At 36.7% G+C, this 25,041-nt stretch overlaps 1 protein-coding gene and 1 pseudogene across 3 annotated transcripts in view; one reads left to right on the top strand and one right to left on the bottom strand.

Moving 5' to 3' along the window:
- The window catches only part of ZZZ3 (zinc finger ZZ-type containing 3), a 66,120-nt gene that overhangs the window by 30,815 nt on the left and 10,264 nt on the right, over positions 1–25,041 (bottom strand). The window lies entirely within an intron of this gene.
- Positions 12,696–13,259, top strand: LOC110570162 (annotated as a pseudogene).

The raw sequence follows: 25,041 nt of genomic DNA on the forward strand, positions 1-25,041 counted from the left end.
CTCCCACTGTGTCTCACTCTGTTAAATAAATAAATAAAATCTTTAAAAATAAATAAAATGGAAGAACTACAGATTCAACAGGACAAGAAATATGAGTTCTAGTCCCATTCTGAGAAGATCAAATAGATGAGCCTATCAGGCTTTCAGTCTCCTCTTCTACAAAATAAGAGTCTCTAAAATCACTTTCCATTTCCAGAATTCCCGGAGATACTGCTTGAGCACCTATATTTAAAAACAAAAACAAAACTCCACAGATAATTCTGAAACATGTCCTTCATAAAGAAATACCATTCTAATGCAATAGGGAGCAGCTGCAACTTTTGAACCATGATGATATAAGAAAATCTTTGCATTTGGAAGGCTAATATGGCTGCAATGTTTAAGATAAACTTGAGAAAATGGCAAAAGAAACCACAGAGAAAGCAATGTAGCCAATGTATAAGATTACATCCTGAACACCATATTTAACACTGAAGTATACTCAGAAGTTGTTAACCAGCTAGGGTTCTGAAAAGCAGAAAAGTTAAAGAAATGTAGATGATCCAAGAGAACATATGAAAGTCTGCTATATAGAAAAAGGAAGAGACCTATTTCAAGTCACCTCAAAGTCAAACTCCCATCACTAAGCAGAAGTTCTAGGGAAGAATCTGAGGCTCAATAAAAGCAAAGATTTCATAAAGTGGTGAGTTCTCGGGGCGCCTGGGTGGCTCAGTCGTTAAGCGTCCGCCTTCGGCTCAGGTCATGATCCCAGGGTCCTGGGATCAAGTCCCGCACTGGGCTCCCTGCTCGGTGGGAAGCCTGCTTCTCCCTCTCCCACTCGCCCTGCTTTTGTTCCCTCTCTCGCTGTGTCTCTCTCAAATAAATAAAATCTTAAAAAAAAAAAAAAATCACAAAGTAGTGAGTTCTCTGTCACTGTTAAGTTCAAATAGATACTGAATAATCACCATCAAAGGATACTGCAGAGGTATTGTATTAGGTGGAAATCTGGACAAAACTTATATCAAGGTCATTCCAAAACGAAGTTTCTAAGGATACTAGAAAAGAGCATTTAAAAATTAAATTTCTTCAGTCTGAAAAGGTTATATATTATGATTCCAATTATATGACATTTTATAAAAGATAAAACTATAAGGGCAGTAAAAAGATCAGAAGTTTGGGGGAAGGCAGGAGGGCTGAACATGACACAAAGGTGATTTTTTTATATTAATGAAATTATTCTGTATGATACTGTAATCTTGGATGCATACATTACGCATTTGTCAAACCCATAAAACTTTAAAAGGACAAAAAATGAACCTTAAGGTATGCAAATTTAAAAAAATCATTTAGAAGGTCAGGGGATCCTAAAAAGGAATATAAACTGATTCAAGATTTAACTGTATTATAAATCTCACTGAGAGGGTAAGAAGGAAAAGGTCCTGACCTAGGTAACTTTGGAGATGAGTGGCATCTCTAAGACTAAAGGCAAAAGGAATTGCACATAAGCACATATTCTAACTGATGCAGTTATTTCCCACAGGTGTAAGAGTTAACAATTCTAATACTGCTATATATTTATATTGGAATTAAACAAATAAATGGGTGATAGATGGCCAAATCTGCCAGTGCTGGATTGGGAATTTACAGATAAGCAAGGGGAGGAGCTAGAATGATCCAGTGGTAATATAAGGGATTAGAGGAAGAGTCAAAATATGAACTCATGTTTAGCTTAGTAGAGATGCAGATGATTATACATAGAAATATTCTATGGAGGGGAGCCTGGGTGGCTCAGTCGGTTAGACGTCTGCCTTTGGCTCAGGTCATGATCCCAGGGTCCTGGGATGGAGCCCCTCATCTGGCTCCCTGCTCAGCGGGGAGCCTGCTTCTTCCTCTCCCTCTACTTGTGCTCTCTCACTCTCTATCAAATAAATGAAATTTTAAAAATACATTTACGGTTATGTGTATATACACAGGTTAGTATACACACACAGACACAGAGACGTACCAAAAATACACCACCTTGATGGGACATAGAGAGCTAACAGATAAGTTCCCAATGGCCAAAACAAAGTAGTACTAAATTATAACCCAAGGTATAAAAATAAATATTTAAGTCCACACTGATATAAAGAATTGAATGACGAAAGAAAAATCTCCCAAGCAGAATTCCAAATAATTTATGTAGACACTCTGCCCTCAAGGAGAGAGAACCTAACTCCCCACTCCTTATGTGCCGTGCAGAGTAACTTCCTTCCAAAAAATACAGTATAGAAAGGGTGAGGAAAAAAGAATACAGTGGAGAAACCTGAAAAATACTACCTCAGCCAAGTGATCAAATCAACATCAACAGCACTAAATCATAGTAATAGTATATACCCTTGGTATGATGTGATAAAAATGGCACTTAACCTCTGTGTTCTTCCTCCCCAAACCTTCAACCCCAGCCTAATCATGAGGAAAACATCAGACAAATTCCAATAAAGAATATTAATACCTGACCAGTACCCCTCAAAACTGCTTAGGTCATCAACAACAAGGAAAGTCTGAGAAACTGCCACAGTCAAGAGAAGCCTAAGGAGACATGAAAATTAAATCTAATTGGTATCCTAGATGGGATTTCAGAACAGAAAAAAGATACTGCATAAAAACTAATAAAGTATAGATTTTAGATAATAATGTAGTAATATTGATTCATTAATTATAATTAATATATCATACTAATATATTAAAAATAGGGGAAATGGGGTAGGGTGTATAAGGGAATTCTGTAATATAGTCTTGATTTTTCTGTAAATCTAAAATTGTTCTTTAAAATACTATTATTTTTTTAAAGAGAGAGCAAGAGTTCCCACCTGTGCATGAGCAGGTGGGGTTGGAGGGCGGAGAGGAGCAGAGGGAGAGAATCTTAAGCAGGCTCCACAGGCTACATCTCCTGACCCTGAGATCATGACCTGAACCGAAATCAAGACTCAGACGCTTAGCTGACTGAGCCACCCAGGTACCCCTTTAAAAGAAAAAAACTGTTTAGGGGGGCCTGGGTGGCTCAGTCGGTTAAACAGCTGCCTTCAGCTCAGGTCATGATCCTAGGGTCCTGGGATCAAGCCCCCCGTCGGGGTCCTTGCTCAGCAGGGAGCCTGCTTTTCCCCCACCTGCCGTTCCCCCTGCTTGTGCTTGCTCTCTCTCCCTCTATCTCTCTCTCTCTCTGTGCCAAATAAATAAATAAAATCTTTTTAAAAAAAAACTTTAAATAAAAAATTTAATTTTTTAAAATAAAAATTAAGATAAATCTTGCAGGGGTGCTGGGTGGCACAGTGGGTTAAGTGTCCGACTCTTGGTTTTAGCTTGGGTGGTGATCTCAGGGTCATGAGATCGAGCCCTGCATTGGGCTCTAGGCTCAGCACAGAATCTTCTTAAGACTCTCTCCCTCTCCCTCCACTCCCACCCACCCCACCCCACCCCCTGCCCCAGCTCTCACTCTCCCCTCCCCCTCTAAAATAAGTAAATACTTTTTAAAAAGATTTTATTTATTTATTTGAGACCAAGAGAGAGTGAGAGAGAGAGAGAGAGCACAAACAGGGTGAGGGGCAGAGAGCGAAGAAGACTCCCTGCCGAGCAGAGAGCCTGACTGGGGGGCTGTCTCCTGGGACTATGGATCATGACCCAAGCTGAAGGCAGACGCTTACTGACTGAGCCGCCCAGTCACCTCTAAATTAACATATTTTTAATCAATCAATCAATCTTAAAATCTTCCCTTGTAGCCACTACTGCTTTGCTGTTTAAAATAGCAAAAGGGAAAGTATGTAGTTGAGGTATATATTTAAGTTGCAATGTAAGAATTTAAGACAGCCCATCTAATTATGTTAAAAAAAAATTTGTTAGCAAATTTACTGTCATTTACTCTGCTATCTCTGTTCAATATGAAAATCTGTTCAAAATACCTTTTTAGATATTATCTCTATTCTGCTTAAAAGTGGTAACTGCTAGGGGTGCCTGGGCGGCTCAGTCGGTTAAGTGTCTGCGCTCAGGTCATGATCTCAGGGTCCTGGGATGGAGCCCCGCACTGGGGAACCTGTTCTGCGGGGAGCCTGCTTCTCCCTCTCCCTCTGCCGCTCCCTTTGCTCGTCCTCTCTCACTCTTCCTGTTAAATAAATAAAATCTTAAAAAGTGATAACTGCTAGAGCATTTCAAATGTAGAATCTTTGTCAAATAAATGTAATCTCCAGACCTCCTATGGTTATGCATCTTAAGTCACTAAGTAAGCACAATTCTAGTCTTTTAACTTTAGTGCTTCAGCACAGTAGTGACATTAAAATACCATTATGCCTGGCATGGCAATATACTCTTAAAAAATACAATCTGATGAGGAGGCTGGGGCGGGGGAAAGGGGAGGAAACAGTTAAGGACAATAGTTTCTTCAGTTTGGTATGATATATCAATCATATATTGTGTGTGTGTGTGTGTGTGTGTGTGTGTGTGTATATATATATATAAAACAATTATTATAACAGTTATATCACAGTATTTATAAGACCAACATATTCACAGCACAGTGTACTTAAGTAAGTGGTAAAAGTTTTTTTGTTTTTTGGTTTTTTTTAAGGTGTATAACCATCTGGTAACAGCTGGATTTATATAAAATTTTAAAATCACAAGGTGGAATAAAAATATTTTTTACCTCTTATATTGACACTACTACCTTATAATCTCATTATACTTGTACTATTAACTTTACTCTTTGTACAGCTATTGTTTACCTTAGCTGTACTCTTTTTATGAATATTTAGAGTATAATATATATTATATATTATTTACATATAATATATATTTATATTATATTAATTATATTTAATTATAATATTATATATAATATTATATAAATTATTCACATATATGATTATATTTTTGATCAAAAACCCTCTGAAACAGGTATTAGTACCACTTTATAGATGGCATAACCAAAACGTGGAAAGGTTAAATACTTGTAGATTCTTGCCAGGGTTTTTTCCATAATATGATTATTTACATATCCTAACTTATGTGAAATACTGAGCTTAGACTGTATACACTAGGAAAATCAGCCTATATCTAAAATTCAGAAATGGCTGAAAACCTAAATGAAGCCTTAATTTCCTGACTTATTTTTAAATAGCAGAATAGAAATAAAATTAGCCTATTTAACAATTCTTCCTATTCACCTACTAGTAAAAATACTAATTCAATAACAGAATGTAACAGAAGAATACCATTTTTTTCTTAAATGGACCATAAACAGGGTAAGCAATATTTTAACTAAAACATTTGTCATTCATAATTAAAGAAGAATTCTGATAGCCTCAATGATACAAAAACACTTGCCCCTTTCCAAGAAGTCTTCATTGTGTATTTTCTCAATATATATTTAACCCCCTGAAAGAAGTGTAATTTCTTTCTTTCTTTTTTTTTTAGATTTTATTTATTTATTTGATACTGAGAAAAAGAGCACAAACAGCAGAAGGGGCAGAGGGACAGGGAGCCTGATGCAGGGCTGGATCCCGGGACCCCAGGATCATGACCTGAGACAAAGGCAGACGCTTAACCAACTGAGCCACACAGAAGCCCCAAAATGTAATTTCTAATGTATTTCAAAGGGTATTTTCTTTTGCATAAAGGTTTCACCAACAATCCTGAAAATACAGTCAGGGCTCTACAACAAAAATTATCACTTTTCTCTTTTCAGAGTCTATCCTGGTACCTGGAAACTGGCAACTTATTCAACTTCCTCAAGAAATTTAGCTGTGAAGGGGAGAAAGTAAATAGAAAAATAGTTGAAAAAGTATATGGAGTAGATGATTTTTAAATCAGGAAAGACTGAAACATGTGTAAATGCTGATGGGAAAGGGCCCACTGGAAAGGTTGATTCTGAAAAATAAGAGTAATAACAAACAGAGCAAGGTTCCTAAAAGAAAGTTAAGAGGGAATGGAGCTCAACTCACTGCTGGAAGGCTTAGCCTCAGGTAGGAAAAAGAGATCCCTCCATTTACTTAAAGATTATTTATCATCATCATCACCATCATTTTGAATTGAAAATTTACTACTTATAAGGTATTATGCTCTTTACAACTGCTAGCAGCCCTATATATATTATTACTCTCTTTCTATAAATGAGGAAAGAAACTGAGGTTAAGTAACTTGCCAAGGTTTCAAGTGGTAGATCTGAACCCAACTAAGCCTCTCTGCCTCCCAAAAGCATCATCAGTAGGCTACACTCTCACTCACAAACTATGGGTACAGATGCAGATAAGTATGTGGCAAGACGTTGACTGGGGTAGTTCTCCTCTGCTGCCTTTTATTTTCTCATGCAGCAGAAAGTAAGATCACCTGCGGAGTGAGGGCCTGGTGGCTTAGTAAGAGTTAAAAAGATCTTAAATAGTCACAAAGAAAAACGGATCAGGGAAATATGGCAGGTGCAGGCCACCCGAGAGCCTCCACTCTCTAACTGGAAATCATGAATTTATACTGGTACCAGCATGCAGAAGTAGGTTTCTCTTCAGTAGGAACAAAGGAAAAGCAATGGGAGAGGGGAGGGAAAACTGTTGGCAAGTGAGCTATGTTCTTAAAGATCAGGCAATCTAAGCCAGGTAAGAAAAGGAGACAGGGGGGCGCCTGGGTGGCACAGTTGGTTGGGCGGTCAACTCTTCATTTCGGCTCAGGTTGTGATCTCAGGGTCATGAGATTGAGCCCTGCAGCAGGCTCCGCTCTCAGTGCGGAATCTGCTTGGGACTCTCTCTCCCTCTCCTCTACCCCTCCCCTGCTCGTGTTCATGCTCTCTCTCTCAAATAAATCTTAAAAAAAAAAAAAAAAAAAAGGAGACAAGGACAGATAAAGGCAAATATATGAAAATTAGAGTTGTTAAAGTAATAAAAAACTTTGAGCATTCTTTCGTGTATTTATTTTCCAATTATCGGTTGCCCACCTATTCTGCACCAATTACGAAAACAAAAGGAAAGGTATAATAAACAAATACACTGCAATCACATCTTGAGTGTTATGGGAAAGTAACAGCTTCATAAACATTCTCAAGATACTAAATAATTAATTGAGACACTGGAGATAGAAGAAAAATGTCCGATGGTGAAAGGGAGCAAAATAGTTGAAAGAACCAAAAGCAAGACTCGTGTACCTAAAATACGAATAGGGATGGAAATGGGGTAGTAGTTTAAAATGTGTTTCTCCTGGGGAAAGGGACCAAACCAAATCTAACTTATCTTTATAATATGTGGTGTCTAAGACTAGGCGAAGCCTATAGTAAGTACTCAACAGATGTTTGCTGAACTGAATTAAGCCAGAGCAAGAAACAGGAGGCCAGATTACAAGTCTGCTGACTGATAAAAATTATTTCAAAGGATCGTTACTACTGAAGCACCAGCTTTAAGCAAAGGTAACTACCCTAGCACTGAAATACTTATTAGGAAGTCCTAATTTACTGTTCTAGTGACCAACTAGAATTTCACCTACTCTTAAGAACACTTAATAAGTCAAAATAGGTGCAGGTCTTAAACCATTATTTTTTATATGATTACAAGCATGATTAACAAGCTACTGTAATTTTTCCACTCTATCTTTAAGGTAGTTTTAAATTAATTAGTTAAACCTGGGACTCTGAACAGAGATATAAATTACGATGTCTAGAAATGAAAAACTAATTTCTCAAAACCAGAACCACCGATTTCTTCAAGAGCCTGCCAATTTAAGTTTCTGCTAGGCTATTAAGACGTTAGAAAATCATTTTGTAAGAATAATGCCTATTTTCAATTTAATCATCACAAAAGCCATATAATGTGAGTTTGCATTTTGTTGTAGTCTTCAAATGGTACTGCATATTAACTGAATTCCTCCAGAAAGCTGAAAGATTTCAATCATTTCTAAGAATCAAAGAAATGATAGGGGCACCTGGTGGCTCAGTCAGTTGGGCGGGCGACTCTTGATTTTGGCTCAGGTCATGCAATTTCAGGTCATGAGATCATGATCTCAGGTTATCAGAGCATCAGGCTCTGCACTTAGCAGAATCTGCTTCTCTCCCTGTCCCTCTTCCTCTCCCCACACACACTCTCTCTCAAATAAATCTTAAAAAAAAAAAAATCAAAGAAATGATGGAAGATGTTCTCAAGGACCTATCTCTACTATGTCCTATCTTTCCCTCAATATCACCTTCCTCCAGACAAATTTCTCTTTCATCCCACAAAATGTAGGGTCATGGGAGTCTCTTAAAGGTGGAAGAGAAAGTCTGTACAGACATATTTTCTCAAAGCGGTCTAAGGACCACCTACATCCATATTCCCTAGATGCATGTTAAAAACATAGGTGCCTGGGGGCACCTGGCTGGCTCAGTCAGTTGCGTGTCTGACTCTTGGTTTTAGCTAGCATCAGGATCTCAGGATGGTGGGATGGAGCCCGTCATGGGGCTCCACACTCAGGAGGGAGTCTGCTTGGGATTTTCTCTCTCTCCCTCTGCCCTTCTCCTCTCCTCAACCCCCGCCCCCCCCGCACACAAACACACGCACTCTCTAATATAAATACATAAATAAAGTCTTTAAAAAAAAAAAAATCTAGGTGCCTTGTCTATCCCAAATCTACTAAAACAATCTCTAAATGTAGGCCCAGGAATCTTTTAAACATTTTAAAGACGACAAGGTAAGTTTTACATGGTTTTAAGTTTCAAAGAGTTTCTTCTAAAAAAAAAAAGGGAAAAAAAAAGGAAAATATTTCAAATCTAAGATCTTATTTCTAACAACCTAGAAACAAAAAAAATCAAAATATCAAGCACCCAAACCCTCTAAATTACCCAAAGTATGAAATATTCATGCAAATATATAAGTACTGATAGTTTCCTTAAAGTTGCAAAACACTTACAAAATACTTGAACAAGGGGCGCCTGGGTGGCTCAGATGGTTAAGCTTCTGCCTTCGGCTCAGGTCATGATCCCGGGGTCCTAGGATCAAGCCCCACACTGGGCTCCTTTCTCAGCGGGGAGCCTGCTTCTCCCTCTCCCTCTGCCTCTCTCCCCCGCTCATGCTCTCTCTCTCCCTCTCTGTATCTCTGTGTCTCAAGTGAATAAATAAAATCTTTTTTTTAAAAAAAATACTTGAACAAAATGTAAACTACACAAGATTTTCAAAAAGAACCAGTCATTTACATTTTTAGCCCCTTGTTATGGCTTATACTATGAAGTCAGAATATTAGGCCTATAAGAAATTTCAGAACAGAAAACAATTTAAAGAATCATATTCAGGGGCGCCTGGGTGGCTCAGTTGGTTAGGCGACTGCCTTCAGCTCAGGTCATGATCCTGGAGTCCCGGGATCGAGTCCCGCATCGGGCTCCCTGCTCGGCAGGGAGTCTGCTTCTCCCTCTGACCCTCCTCCCTCTCATGCTCTCTGTCTCTCATTCTCTCTGTCTCAAATAAATAAATAAAATCTTTAAAAAAAAAAAAATCATATTCAAAACTAATGAAAATTTACTCACCAATAAAGTATCTGACATTGTAAATTTTTTTCTCAAACTCTACAGCAAATTTAACCAAAATGTTAGTTTTTATGAAGTTTGAGACTTTCATTTTTCCAATATCAGACTCTGAATGGGGAAGGTGGGGGACAGGGACAAATGATGACATAGAACCTTGATGATCTTGGCACACACTTTTTCTTCCCAGCTTAATTAATATTTCATAAGCATTTATCATCATTTCACACTGACCTTCAAGTGCTGATGATGCCTAACATTTCATATTTCTTTCTTTTGACAAAATGAAAACTTCCAGAAAAATAAATCTGAGAGTACTGGACACATAAAAACATTGACGACCTTGCAATAATTACATATAACACCCATTTTATTAAAGTAGGTGACCTATCTGTTCATAAATCTCCAGCAACTAGCACTCCACTAGCATGAAGAAGGCACTCAACAGACACTTGCTGAATTAGTAAATATCAACTGACACAAATCTATCCCACAGATGGATTAGATCATTTAAAATTCTTAGAAAGTTTTTCAAAAAAAATGTTTTAACTGATTCTAAACTACTTTAAGAACAAATTATTCTATAACATTTAATAATTAAAAATAATTAACCAAAAAATTTAAATTGCTCTTACAAAATATATTTGTTGGCTTTCACTGAATATTTATATATTATGAAGAGTGAAGAAACTGTATCTGATAATTTACAAAGCCTTATTAGTTACTCTTCAAAATATATGACCAAATTAATAAAAATATGATCAAAGTACAACATATTTCTGTAAAACCACTTCTCACATCTGCTATTTGGACTGGACCTTTGAAATTCTGGGCCATCTAATGGCCTATATACAATATAAGCATTTCTTATTATTGTTGTAGATTTAGAACAGAGTTATGCTTAATAAATACCAGAACACATCTTATTAGATTCCAAATTAAAGATTAGTGCTCACTTTATTTAAAGGGGCAAAATGAGAAAAAAGGAAAATACATACGCAAAATTTAGAGGTTTTTCCCCTAATAATAAATAAATTCCTAACAAAAATGTTTTAATAGAAAAACCAATCTGAAATTTCCCTTAAGTTGAATCATTTAAAAAAAAAAAAGAAAGAAATTTAGTCTAGGCATTAAATGCTTTGGATGGGTTCTAAAGCTATTCTATATACAGCAAGGTTTCCAAACCTGACTGAATATTAGAATCACTTAGAGAGGTTTAAAATAGAGACAGAGAGGGCGCCTGGGTGGCTCAGTTGGTTAAGCGACTGCCTTCAGCTCAGGTCATGATCCTGGAGTCCCGGGATCGAGTCCCACATCGGGCTCCCTGCTCAGCAAGGAGCTTGCTTCTCCCTCTGACCCTCCCCCCTCTCATGTGCTCTCTCTCTCTCATTCTCTCTGTCTCAAATAAATAAATAAAATCTTTAAAAAATAAATAAATAAAAAATAAAAATAAAATAAAATAGAGACAGAGATAAATGAGGCTCCACAGGCTATTTAAATCAGAATCTCTAGGGCAAAGCTAGGCATTCATATATTTTTAAAACATTCTAAGTGATTCTAATGTGCAGCCACAATTGAGAATCACTATGCTATGTCAATCCTATAAGGAAATAAAGAGTCATTAGGAATTACCAATATTAGAAAAGACATTGCTACTCACAATTGAGCTAAGTGAATGAAATTAACTGTTAACAACTGACAGGCAAAGATAATGTATAACTGCAATGTAATTTTTAAAAATTATCTGTGAGCTAAATGTTTTAAATCTTCATAAATCAAGAAAGTAAACAGTCTGCACCATGTATCAGAAGTAATATTTCTAGTAAGATATGTGAGAACAGGCAACTCAACATCCTCTTATGTTCCGCACCCATTCCCTGGATCACTAACCTTGCTTTTTGCTTTTGAATGTAAATGAATTAAGGTTTTTGAACATCTCAAAAAATATCAGTATTTGATAGTATGAGCCCTCACTCTCTTTATACTTAAACATATTCCTATGCCTCCTATTTTGTTTCTGGTAAAAAAAAAAAATAATAGTAATGTTTGCCTCTGTTTAAATTATACACACACAATTTTAATTAACTACAAACTATAAGAGAAAAATTTTTACTTATACTGATTTGACTGAAAAACTTCTAAAGGCAAAGTACAATCTGGTAAGGAAAAATAAGCCTGCATATTAAAAATAGAAACATCATTTATTTTTCATAACTAAGAGAAAAAATTACCTGTGCCACGAAAATCAGTATTTACAGAGTGTGTCCTTATATAAATTATTTAAAATATTCAATGATCTTTACTTTTACCACTTCTTTGGTTATAGTTGGCACATTCACCTTCAATAAATCGTTAAAACATCATCTAGCTGCTGTTAACTTACTGGTCTTTAGCACTAACCACAAAATCCCTAACATAATAGCATGTAGAGATAACTCTTCCATTTCCAGAGAAATGTTAGTATAACTGACATTTCTCTTAAACTAGAAGTTCATTTTCACTTGCATTTAGAGAAGTTAATACTTTCAAATCCTAACCATTGAATGAACTTGTGATGACCAGATCTTAATATAATAAATACTTGAATTTTATTAGAATCAAGAGAAATAAAACTTATTCTCTACTCCTATTCCACTCCTTTAAAAAGAAAAAAAAAGATACCTATCTTTAAACCCTGCTTCCCAGCTCTGCAGAATTAGTTTTTCTTAGTATGTATATGAGTGGGTGGATATTGAGGAACCACAGTGGTTCATCTCTAGTGTTGATGTTCAGCATGAGGAAGAGAGAACAGGTAGACTTTTTGAAAGAGGAAATGAAATGAAATGTTTTATTAGAATAAAATAAAAACATCCAGGAAAGGGACCTTTCTCTTTCATCCTGTTTTCCTCTATTCCTTGCTGCACTTCCTAACCGCATAGGAACACATACCAAGAATCTTACTCCTATCTGATATACCAAAGAGGGTACAGCCTACAGACTGACCACTTATTTCAATACTGAATACACATTAAATTTCTAAAAAATTAGAAACCAAGGACCTCCTTCAGTACATTTTACAATCCATTTTTAACATACCAAAAATTTCAAAGGGTCCTTAGACTGAACACCACAATAACTCAACAAATATGAAAGAAGCAGTTAAATCACTGTAGTGGTAACTCTAATGCATAGACTCCATGACACCTTTTTTAAAATACAGGAAGCCCTGCTCCATCCCTGCATGACCCGGGTGGCCTCCCAGAACAGCGTCCCAGCCGCCACCCACAAAGGAGTCGAGCCCAGCGGGGGCGCTGCGCAGGGCCCCGTGGGCAAGAGGCTACAGCAGGAGCTGATGACCTTCATGATGTCTGTGACACAGGAATTTCTGCCTTCCCTGAATCAGACCACCTTTTCAAATGGTGCATCTGGCTCAGTATATGAAGACCTGAGGTACACTCTCTCCCTGGAGTTCGTCAGGGGCTACCCTTACAATGCACCCACACGGTGAAGTTCCTCACACCCTGCTACCACCCCAGCATGGACACCCAGGGGAACATCTGCCTGGGCATCCTGAAGGGCAAGTGGTCTATCCTGTATGATGGCAGGACCATCCTGCTGTCCATCCAGAACCTGCTAGGAGAACCCAACATTGATAGCCCTTTGAACACACATGCTGCCAAGCTCTGGAAAAAACCCCACAGCCTCTAAGAAGTATCTACAAGAAACCTACTCAAATCAGGTCTCCAGCCAAGATCCTGGACTGTCTAGGCTCTCTCCTTGTGTTGCCTTTTTATTTTTTCTTTAGATGGTCTGTCCTTTTTTTCATTCCTGTCTAGGACTCTGTAGCTTAAGCTGTGGTATCATTTTTGTTCTGTTTCTGTTTTTTAAATTAAGTCTCTGGTTGAGCCCTTGTGATGAATATATTAAACAAATACACTGGATTTTTTTCAAAAAATAAAAAATAAAATACAGTAAGCCCTACAAAAAACAGCTACAAATAAACAGAATTTTTTTAAAATGTGTATCTCAACTAAGATCTTCCAGGAATATACATACTGACTAAAGACAATGGCACATAAATACAAAATATTTTTAAATGTGTTTTTCAAGCGTGTAGATTGCTACCTAGTAAGATTTAAACACAACTCCTCAATTATTAAGCCACTGAATGTTTCTGACACAAGCTTCAAGACACATCCAATGGTGTAAAAGGAGCTAGAGTGTATAGCAAGTATAGGTACCACAGAATTATAGAATATTAGAGCTGGAAGGTGCCACCTCAAAGATAGGTACAACCTCCTCATCTCACAACTGAAGAAAATGAAGTTCAAGGAGATTAAGGGATTTCATGATTGGCCAGCTAAGTAAGGGTTGAGAACCATGCCAATGCCTCTTGATTCGACAACCTAGTGCTCTGCCCTCCTTAACACCACAGAAAATGAAGATCTGGGGATGGCGAGGTTCTTTTTTAAATCTCTTAATATATCTTTATGAGAACTAAATTTTATATGTTTGATTTTTTTTAATATTTTCTAGTTACATAACAAAGACCAAAAAATGTAAATCGTGAAAAGAAATAAGGTCCCCATAATTCCAACATCAAAAAAGTTATCACTTTTTTTTAATCTTTTGGGTCAAATAAATTTTATTTTAATTTTTTTTTAGGATTTTATTTATTTATTTGACAGAGAAAGACACATCAAGAGAGGGAACACAAGCAGGGGGAGTGGGAGAGGGAGAAGCAGGCTTCCCACCAAGCAGGGAGCCCGATGCGGGGCTCGATCCCAGGACCCTGAGATCATGACCTGAGGCGAAGGCAGCCGCCTAATGACTGAGCCACCCAGGCACCCCCTGGGGTAAAGTAAATTTTAATAAGGTATTATACACTATAACTCAAAAGGCAGGTGAATATATTACTGAGAAATTTCTTATTCCATGATAAAACACTTCACTATTCTAAGGAAAGCTTCATATCTGAAAAAGCTTTGAAAAGCTTTTTCCCTTTTTCCCTTTATTAACAAGGGAATTAATTATGCAAAAAAATTCTTTGCTTTAAAAATTACCAACATTGGGGCGCCTGGGTGGCTCAGATGGTTAAGCGTCTGCCTTCAGCTCAGGTCATGATCCCAGGGTCCTGGAATCTAGCCCCACATCGGGCTCCTGGCTCATCAAGGAGCCTGCTTCTTCCTCTCCCTCTGCCTCTCCCCCTGCTCATGCTTTCTCTCTCTCTCTCTGTATCTCTGTGTCTCAAATGAATAAATAAAATCTTAAAAAAAAATTTTTTTAAATAAAAATTACCAACATTATCCTTTAGAAACCTTTAAAAGCCAAACAAAACCTTTAAAATTATTTCATTTACCCAAAAAAGGGTTTTTTTTTAAGATTTTATTTATTTATTTGACAGAGAGATAGAAAGAGAGCACAAGTAGGCAGAGCGGCAGGCAGAGGGAGAGGGAGAAGCAGGCTCCCTGTCAAGCAGGGAGCCCAACACAGAACTCGATCCCAGGACCCTGGGATCATGACCTGAGCCGAAGGCAGACACTTAACTGACAAGCCACCCAGGCGCCCCACAAAAAAAGTTTATAAAAACATCTACTACATGAAATAAAATATCAAGCATGGCAAATATTTTTATATGGCCCAAAAGGTCTCTGCTTATGTATGCATTAAAAATACAGCAGGGCCACCACATACCAATTAGATTGGTTAAAATTTAAAAACCTGACAATACCAAATTCTGCTGAGGATAGATACAGAGCAACAGAATTCTCATTCATTACTGATGGGAATACAAAATGGTACAGCTACTTTGGAAGACAGCATGGCAGTTTCTTACAAAACTAAACATACTCTTACCATAAGATCTAGAAAGTACAAATTTAGGTATACTCCCAACTGATTTGAAAACCTACATCTACACAAAACCTGCAAATGCAAATGTTTATAGTAGTCTTATTTATAATCACCAAAATCTGGAAACAATCAACATGTCCTCCAATAGGTAAATAAACTATGACATATCCATAAAATGGAATATTATGCAGAAATAAAATGACATGGACAATTAGTATAATACCTCTGCTACTTCTACTCATTTTACATACAACTGGTCAAGAATACAGTTGGACCCAAAACAACAAATGGTCTATGATGGGCATCTTCTGACAGCCTACACTGCCCAATAACGTCTTTTCTGGAAGACATCCTTCCAAAAAGCATTGGCCAAAACAGACTTTGCTTCTCCACCTCCAACTGTTAACTCTACCCATGACCAATGATAATTTTGCAAGGGATGAAAACCTGACCCAGGGAAGTCGATCTACTGTACAGTCATTAACCAGGCTTTTGTTACAGAATGTGAAGAGGATCTGAGAAGAAAGGTAAAGTAGAAAGTTGGGGCCAGAGCAAGAACAGTGGAAAGTCACTGCTGTTTGCAAACTGAAAATATGCGGGGAAAGTGAGCAGAAAACGTCAGTAAAAAGAGAACCAGTCTGTACTGCATAAATTGAAGCACAGGTAAGAGAGTATCATCTTAAATACCAAAAGGTTATAATTTCACAAGGCCTGGCCAGGCTTTATTTCCTGACCTTGAATATTCATAAGATTGCCTACTATTTATTTAAAATAAGCCTTTTTTATATTTGATATACTTTGAATGGGTTTTCAGATTCCTGCAACCAACAAACTCTTACTAAAACAAGCTCTAACTACCTTGACTTTGTTTATCCTCCTTGCTAGTTTTATAAGTTTTTTTTTGTTTTTGTTTTATTTATTTGACAGAGACACAGCGAGAGAGGGAACACAAGCAGGGGGGGTGGGAGAGGGAGAAGCAGGCCTCCCGCAGAGCAGGGAGCCCGATGCGGGGCTCAATCCCAGGACTCTGGGATCATGACCCGAGCCGAAGGCAGACGCCCAATGACTGAGCCACCCAGGCGCCCCTCCCCTTGCTAGTTTTAAATAACCTACAGTTCCTTACTGTTACTGGGTTTTAATAACCTTGTATTCAAATTGAATACCATTTGAAGTACCACACAAAGGTTTTCACAGAGAATTGTTTAAAGAATATGTCAGGTTTTTTTTAATCCACATATTTATAGCCTTCAAAAAATTGTGTTTTTTTCTTCCCTAAAGACTCTAGATTTCTTGTGGTAAGAAACCCTAAAAGGTATCTTTTCAACTGGTTCCTAGTACCTGTTTTTCTAAATCTATTCAATAAAATTCCTCAGTTCCCTCAAGAATTCAGGAAGATGAATGCAGCTAACTGTATTGTAGTCAGTATCATAAAAGTTGCAGAATAATCTAGAAAAAATCCTGACTACCAGTCAGATCAAGATTTACATATTTTCCCTAGAGTTTTAGATTACCTATTCTAAGAAACAATACACTGTAACATGTAAAAAGTTGCCCTTCTACTCTAAAATTGCAAATACATAACAATTTCACATAATAGAGACAAGCCAGTAATCTCTAGTTATAAACTAATACTCTGCCAGGCAACATACCTCAAATATAGCCAAACTATGTATCTCTCAAGCTATCAGTATATAATCATTTTACAATAACTTCAAAGATACAGGATATGCCTTGTATTTTTCATTATTTCTAGCTTCTACTCAAAATTATGAGGTTATACAGAAAAAGCGGAGTAATATCCTCTATTGAAAATCTTTAAGTAGGACAGACACATAGATAGGGACACACATTTTCTTTCAAGTCCTTCAATAAAGATAACCCCAACCAAATTCTTATCATTCCGTATAGCTTTCTAAAGCCTACCAGCAAAACTCTGGATTGTAAAAATATATTTGAAACTGTACAAAACATTCTGATCATACCAAACTTGTAAATTTATTTTATAATACAATGACTTCCTCTCTTTGGGGTCTGGTATTAACAAGTGAGCTTACATTTTTCATACAGCCATATAAAAACATTTATCTCACCACCTGACAATGTGGTCAGACAACCAAATTAATCAAGAGATACACCCTTCTTTCCCATGTCCCCCACCATCCCAATATCTCTCCATAATTCCTGAGTTAACTCTGTGAATGATTGTGTAGTTTATTCAACATTTCTTTTGAAAATTTAAAATCTAGTTTTTAAGTAAAAAAAGGAAATCATTACCAGTACTAAATTTTATAAATTATAAATTCAGAGTATTAAAAGTGAAACTAATGGCATAAAAAAAATCTCTATCAAAAGCATACTGAATTTTTCTCTGACATTTTCAAAGAAGCATAAGGCTAGACATTTCTCCAATGATACATCAACCAACTAGAAAGATACGGTTCCTTCAAAGAGCTTGAGGTCTACTGTACATGTTGCTATGATAGAGCTAACAAGGAGCAATCAGTCAATCTTGGGAAGATTGGAAAGATTTCTCAGAGTATATGATGTCTAAATTTAAACATCCTTCTCCCTTTGCAGACAGAGAAAGGAAGATAACCAGGGAGATAGGGGTAAGGGTGGACTAGAGCAGGTGGTCAGGCATATGAGAAAGCCTCAAGTAAAAGAACATAATAATCAAGGAACTGAAGGTTTAATCTGTTTAGAATATACAGAGGTAGAATATAGAGAATAAAGAGAACGTTTAAAAATCATGCAATAGTTCATTTTAAAGAATAGATTTTATTCTAAAAACATTTACTCCAGCTACAGTATAGGAGTCCATTGAGGAAAAGTATACTAGCACCACAGAAAGCAATTAAGGAAGCATTTCCAGTAATCAAGAAGACAGTGCGTCAACAAGGGGTGCCTGGGTGGCTCAGTCGGTTAAGCATCTGACTATTGATTTCAGTTCAGGTCTTGATCTCAGGGTAGTAGGTTCAGGCCCTGCATTGAGCTCCACACTGGGTGGGGAGCCTACTTTAGAAAAAAAAAAAAAAAGTGGCAATGAGAATAAATAAAGCTGAATCAATAACAATGGTGGAAGAGGGGCTGTAGTGAAGAAGTAACTGATGATTACTCCCGTTTTTCTAGACTGGGCAAGTGAAAGAAACTACCAATTAAGGTAAAAGATAGTGTTGAATATTGGATGTACGGGAAGCAAGCAATGATTAAGTTCAATTTTAGACATGTTCCACTGAGTGTATTGTGTGGAAGGCAAATGGATATATCTATTGTAAGCAGTCTGAAGCTCAAGAATAATCTGATTGGATATATACATTTGGAAATCCATCAACAGAGATGGTAATTTAAGCCACAACAGTGTGTGAAAATATCAATAGACAGCATACAAAATAAGAAGAAAGTCAATAACTAAAGCATGAGCAGTACCAAAAGAGGAAGGGCAAAGAAAGATACATTTATATATATTAATTTGAATTACAGAAATCAAATCATGCCATTTTTTTTTAATAGATAAGAAAACTGACAACCACAGACATTAAAGACATTTACCCAGCATCAGACTGCCAGCTAAAAATTGTAATGGAAGGGGATTAGAGTGCTCCTCAAATCTAGTCCAACTTTTGTAAATAATTTACAAATAAAACTTTTTTTTTTTTTTTAAGATTTTATTTATTTGAGAGAGAGAGTGAGAGAGAGAAAGAGCACAAGAGGGGGGAGCGGGAGAGGGAGAAGCAGACTCCCTGCTGAGCAGGTAGCCCGATGTGGGACTCGATCCCGGGACTCCAGGATCATGACCTGAGCCGAAGGCAGTCGCTTAACCAACTGAGCCACCCAGGCGCCCTACAAATAAAACTTTTAAAACTACTAAGATTCTAGAATTAAATGAGATAGCATTTTAAAATAAAAACATTATCCAGTCATGACTGGTGTCTTTTTTTTTTAAAGATTTTATTTATTTATTTTGAGAGAGCGAGCTCATGAGAGAGAGCACAAGCAGAAGGGAGCGGCTGAGGGAGAGGGAGAAGCAGACTCCCTGTTAAGTAGGGAGCCTGATATGGGACTCGATCCCAGGATCCTGGGATCATGACCTGAGCCCAAGGCAGACAGTTAACAGACTGAGCCACCCAGGCACCCCACCATGATTGGTGCCTTAAAAAAAAAAAAGTACTTATAAAATATTACACTTGGTTCATTTAACTTCACTCTTCATATCCCTATATATATATTTTGAAATGTTTATTAAGAAGATACTTTAGGTGTTGACTAGTGTTCAATGGTACTTTCTACCCTCATTGCCAATAAACTATTAGCATGACACTTTTTCTCCAACTAGAAGTTTAAACATAACAAAGTAATTTCATGCTTTTATATTCTGAGAACTGTTAGTTAAAACATGAAAAATTACATTTAAAGTTAAGAGGGAAGATAATTTAAGACACATGAAAAGAAGCAAACAACAGCAAAAGTTGAATGAGTTCTCCAACTCAGCATAAACAGTAAAAATAGTATCAGGGAAAATAAATTTCTGCAAAACACTCGACAACTGACAGACATAAAAAGAGCATATTCACCCTAGCTTTCTGAAGTATAGTACATCAAATCTGGCCTACCTAAAAAACCTGAAGGGTCTAAGAAAAATAACTAAAACCTAGCTACATTACTCTTTCATCTCTTATGGTTACCACTTTAAACCTAGTAAACATTGTTTCATATATTCTTGTGTGTTGCTTTATCTTTTACCCATCCTCATGAACTGTATCTGAACCAGTAACCCAATTTTTACTTCTGCTCAAACCATAGCAACACTCCATCAACACAACTAAAACAATGTCAAGTCTCTTTTATCCTCCTTCTTCAATTCAAATTGGTATTATTCCAATTTCTCTGACTTCAGCTTCTTAGAAAAAGAAATTGCTTAAACTCATTTTTAAGGTATAAGTAAAAACTAGCCCTTACTGTCACAAGAGTGTCAACAAAAAATAATTTCCAAATGGTCAAACTTCAGGCTGGGACTGTCATAAGAAGAAAACATACCTAGTGCCTACTGAAATTAAATCAGGAAGTTCCACTTTCAGTCATGACAGAATAACACTGAATATCCTTCTACCATACACAACTAGACTACTGGAAAAAATACGGAAACAATTATTGTTAGACAGTATGCAGTGCAGGACTCTGATCTGCGAGAGAGAGCAAACAAGTGAGATAAGGTACATTATGATCACATTTTCTACACGGAAGAACCATCAGTACTATGGAACAGGAAGCGGTCTCGCTGAGCAGAGGGAGAGAAAAAAGGAGTTTGGGGAAGTAAGGCAGCTGGAATTTGTGGGACACAGCACCAAAGAGGAAGAAGCAAAACAGAAAAAAGACAGCAAACACCAAGTATCTGTACAGAGGTCCCCTTGCATCTTCCACATACAAAGTTGCATGTGTAAAACAGGACCAAACAAAGAACAACTATCACGGAGTTGTAGAGAGAACAATTTTAAGTGTTTTCATGAGGCTAGAGTCCTTCAGGTTTCAACCAGCCAGAGTAAAGAGCTTTTTTAAATGAGACACGAGAAAGGCCATGCCAAGAACTAAGGCTAAACTAAACCTAGCATATAGGCTGCTCTGGACTTCCCTATCAGAGCTAAAAGATAAACCTTAATAGAATCAACCTTATTATCAAGTAAATTAACTAACTGCCTATCAGAACAGATTTCAATACTTTTTTAAAGAAAGAGAACAAAATCCAGATCCTCAACATATTTCAAATGTCTACTATACAAATATTACTAGATACGTGAAAATTAAATCGTAACACACTACAGAGAATTCTGCCTACTAAGATTGTCCCGAACAAACTGCTCAGTCTCTTCTCACCACTTTACAAATTTCTCTACGTTAAAATCAGAGATTCAAGAGAAAAGCAGAAGCAGCTTTCCATGATAATGTAAAAGAAATAGCGGTACACAGACCTCACTGAAGATACAGACCTCACTGAAGACAGAAGCAGAAAAGTCACAAAACAGATCTTCTTATGTATTACTAAATATAATATCTGATGACATGAGTCATCACAGAAACACATAAATGGTATAGCCTGCTTACCAATATGTAAAAACATTTTTGAGCCTACAAAAAAACTACTAAAATAAAGTTCCTGCAACTAAAGGCTAAGCTTCAATTAGTCTCAAATAAATGGTAATTGTTTTAAATGGGTTTTATTGCTAATGAGAATTTATTGCCATATATAAAGAAATAATTATTGTTTCTCTATCCAGAATTTAGAAACCTATTTACTTATGTAAGACACAGCCTCTAAACCAGAAAGCAAACAAGAAAACACACAATTAAAACAAACATCTCCTTGCACTAATGCTTATCTAGGCATTCAAAGAGAAATTCCTCAGTGCATCACTCAAGAATCATGAGACATAATTCTAACAAGCTTGGTTATTCTGATTTCCAAGTTTAAAGAGAAATAAAAGCACTCAATTAGAAGGGAAGGTTGAGTTACTAGAGGAAGGTAGCATGATAGCACTAGTGACAACAAAATGAAAGTCAACAAAACTGAAGAAAAGAAGAAAATTATAAAAAGTCACAGAACTTCCAGAACACAGAAAAGAATCTAAGTTATAAGAACATAAAAAGCAGAGTCCAAATCATTTAACAAAAGCAAAAACAGAGATATTCTGGCAGTGATGGCAGAAAGTATCACTCATAACCTCTGTCAGCAAAAATGACCTTAAATGAAGAAAAAGTTAAATTATACTCAGGTACAAATACACTTGGATTACAACAGAGAATCACTTTTATAAACCATTTACATCACTTGAAATAAAAGATGTTGACATTCAAAGGAAAAAACCAAGAGTTCACTGCACTGATGATTTTGAGTAGTCAATGGCATACTGTATCTCTTACAACCAAAAATTTTATATTAAGGACAGTTATTTCCCTCCCCTCATTAAATTTTGTGCCAAACTACTGGGGCCACTCTGGCTGTTATATTCCACAGCTTCTTCCAATTAGTTGAGAAGGTACACTATGCATGAGTTTTCCCTAGTAACCTCTGACTTTAATATACTCAATTGCATTCTAAACATCCCCCAAAGTATTTTTTGCAAATTATCCAAATTATCTATTTAAAGTCAAGCTGTAGCAAGTAGTTTTATATACCCAATTCGTACAGGGCAATTATTTTTCACAGACACACTAACAGAATATTCTTTAAAACAATGAACATGAAAACATTTCATCCAATAAATAGAACAGGTTACTTACCTATAATGCTGATTCTCTGACAGATAAAACCAGATAATCATTACAATTACAGAGCTTAAACTCATACTAAAGAATTTTGGAAACTGAGTACCCAGTATCTGCTCCCTCAGATAACCAGGAGTAATTCTGACTATGAATTAGAATATGGGAGTTCTAGTCCTATATCTACCAGTAGTTCATCAGAATTTCAATAAGTAACTTCAAAACCTTAATTATAGCACATACCCTCCAAGCGCTGTGAATTGTTTAAGACTGTTGAATCACAGACCTGTACCTCTGAAACAAATAATACATTATATGTTAAAAAAAAAAAAAAAAAAAGATAGCAGGAAGGGAAAAATGAAGGGGGGGAAATCGGAGGGGGAGATGAACCATGAGAGACTATGGACTCTGAGAAACAAACGGAGGGTTCTAGAGGGGAGGGGGGTGGGGGGATGGGTTAGCCTGGTGATGGGTATTAAAGAGGGCACGTACTGCATGGAGCACTGGGTTTTATACGCAAACAACGAATCATGGAACACTACATCAAAAACTAATGATGTAATGTACGGTGATTGATACAACATAATAAAAAAAAGGAAAAAAAAATGAAACCTTAATTATAAGTTAGGAAATGGGGACTGTATAATGCCACCTATGCTATCTACTTCTGAGTTGTAGTGGGTGCCAAATGAGAAACTAGAGGAAATCACTTTGTACCTTATGAAGCAAAGTACAAATGTAACATTATTTTATCTAGGGCAGGATGACTCCTCTATTGCTTTCTAAGCAAAATCCATCCCTAGTCCTGGAGCCTTCTGGCCCCTTGAGAGAAACTTAGACAAAGAGTAAAAGTAGTCTCAAAGAAAGTGAATCTACAATAAGACCTGATGAGGATTTTCTCTATGCAGCTTCTGAAACTGATGAAGATATCAAATGATTCACATAAGCGTAGTATAAAAGGACGTATCATATTATTTAAAGTACACTGTTTTCAGAGAACCAAGTTTAAAAATACAATTCCCATAAATATTCTTTAATATGGCTTGAAAATTTCTTCCCTACAGACTATATGAGCAATACTCTTTTGATAAGCAGTAACTAGCTTATTCTTATACTTTCATTATCTAGAAACTTGAAAATTGGTATAAACATTAATAATCTTATCAATGAGTTAACCCTTCAGAAGACCTCAAGAATCCAAAAACTCTTAATCTGACTTTTCATCCTCTGCCTGTTTATGAAAAGTTATAGGATCTTTAAATGAAGCTATCCAAGGCCCTTCAAATAATTTACTTAAGTATTCTTGCACAATGAGAATTCAGAGAAAATTGACCAAAACACATTTTCTTTTGAATAGTTATTTCCCAGTGACTGGCCTTGTGAATTGGGAAAAAAAGCTCTGAACATTAAAACCCAGGACCTAAAATCTTCCATACCTGCTCTCCCTAGAGCCAGAACTTCAAATCTGAGAGACCTGATTCAATACTTCTGATTCAAAATCCACAAAAGGTCAATTCCCAAAGAGAAAAGGCAAATCACAGTTAAATACATGATCTCAGTCAGTCTGGCTATTTAGGCCCAAAAGGGAGTCACTGGGTATTATCTACCACTTTAACAGAATCTTTCAACCTTGAAGACCAGAGTTTTTAGACAAAGTGTATTTCTTCTGATTCTCCACCCACTCACATCTCATGAAATAATCCACACCTGGAATCTTGCCAGGAAAAAAAGATAATCTTCAGTCCCCCTTCCCTTGTTCCTAGTAGAGTTCTCCATTTGGAAAAATAAATATATAAAAGCACACTGTGGGTGTATGTGAATAAGAGGGATGGCATCTAGAGAGGAAACAGGGTTAAGTATCCAGAATGCCCACAAATTCATTTCTCTGGCCTATGGTCTAATTACCATGAATCAGGTCTAAAGCTAGGATTCTACACATAATATCTTTTCAAAAATTTACAAGTCATTAGATGACCCTATATGTAATACCCTTGCAAATAAGACAGATAAATTATAGGCTAAATGGTAGGATTGAAGGTTGCTGATTAAATAATCAGTGTTAATTTAGAGAAGAGTTGCAAATGGAATGAGAAGAGCCATGTTCTCTCGGCTCTGGATAAAGAAATATGCCTGCTCAGTGTTTTCTATCAATAACATATTTTTGAATCTGGCCATCAGGGAGTATTCACTCCCTACTGGTAAAGATATTCATGTATAATCTGGGCAATGCCCAATTCCCAGTTTCAAAGGCACTTATCTGGGGAAATTTACTAGCATGAAGAGAATAAGAAAGAAAAAAAAATATTTGATGGGGGTGTATGTGTGCACCTGCGTGTGCAGGAGAGTATTATTCCATCTACCCATTTATCTTTTTTTCTTTACCCCAAATGCATTTTCAAACCGACAGAAATTAACTTGAGACCTCAAAGCACAAGATGGGTATCATGATGCTATTTTTTACAATGACAATTTGGGTTAAA

This window comes from Neomonachus schauinslandi, chromosome 4, assembly GCF_002201575.2.
Source record: "Neomonachus schauinslandi chromosome 4, ASM220157v2, whole genome shotgun sequence".
Lineage (NCBI taxonomy): Eukaryota > Metazoa > Chordata > Mammalia > Carnivora > Phocidae > Neomonachus > Neomonachus schauinslandi.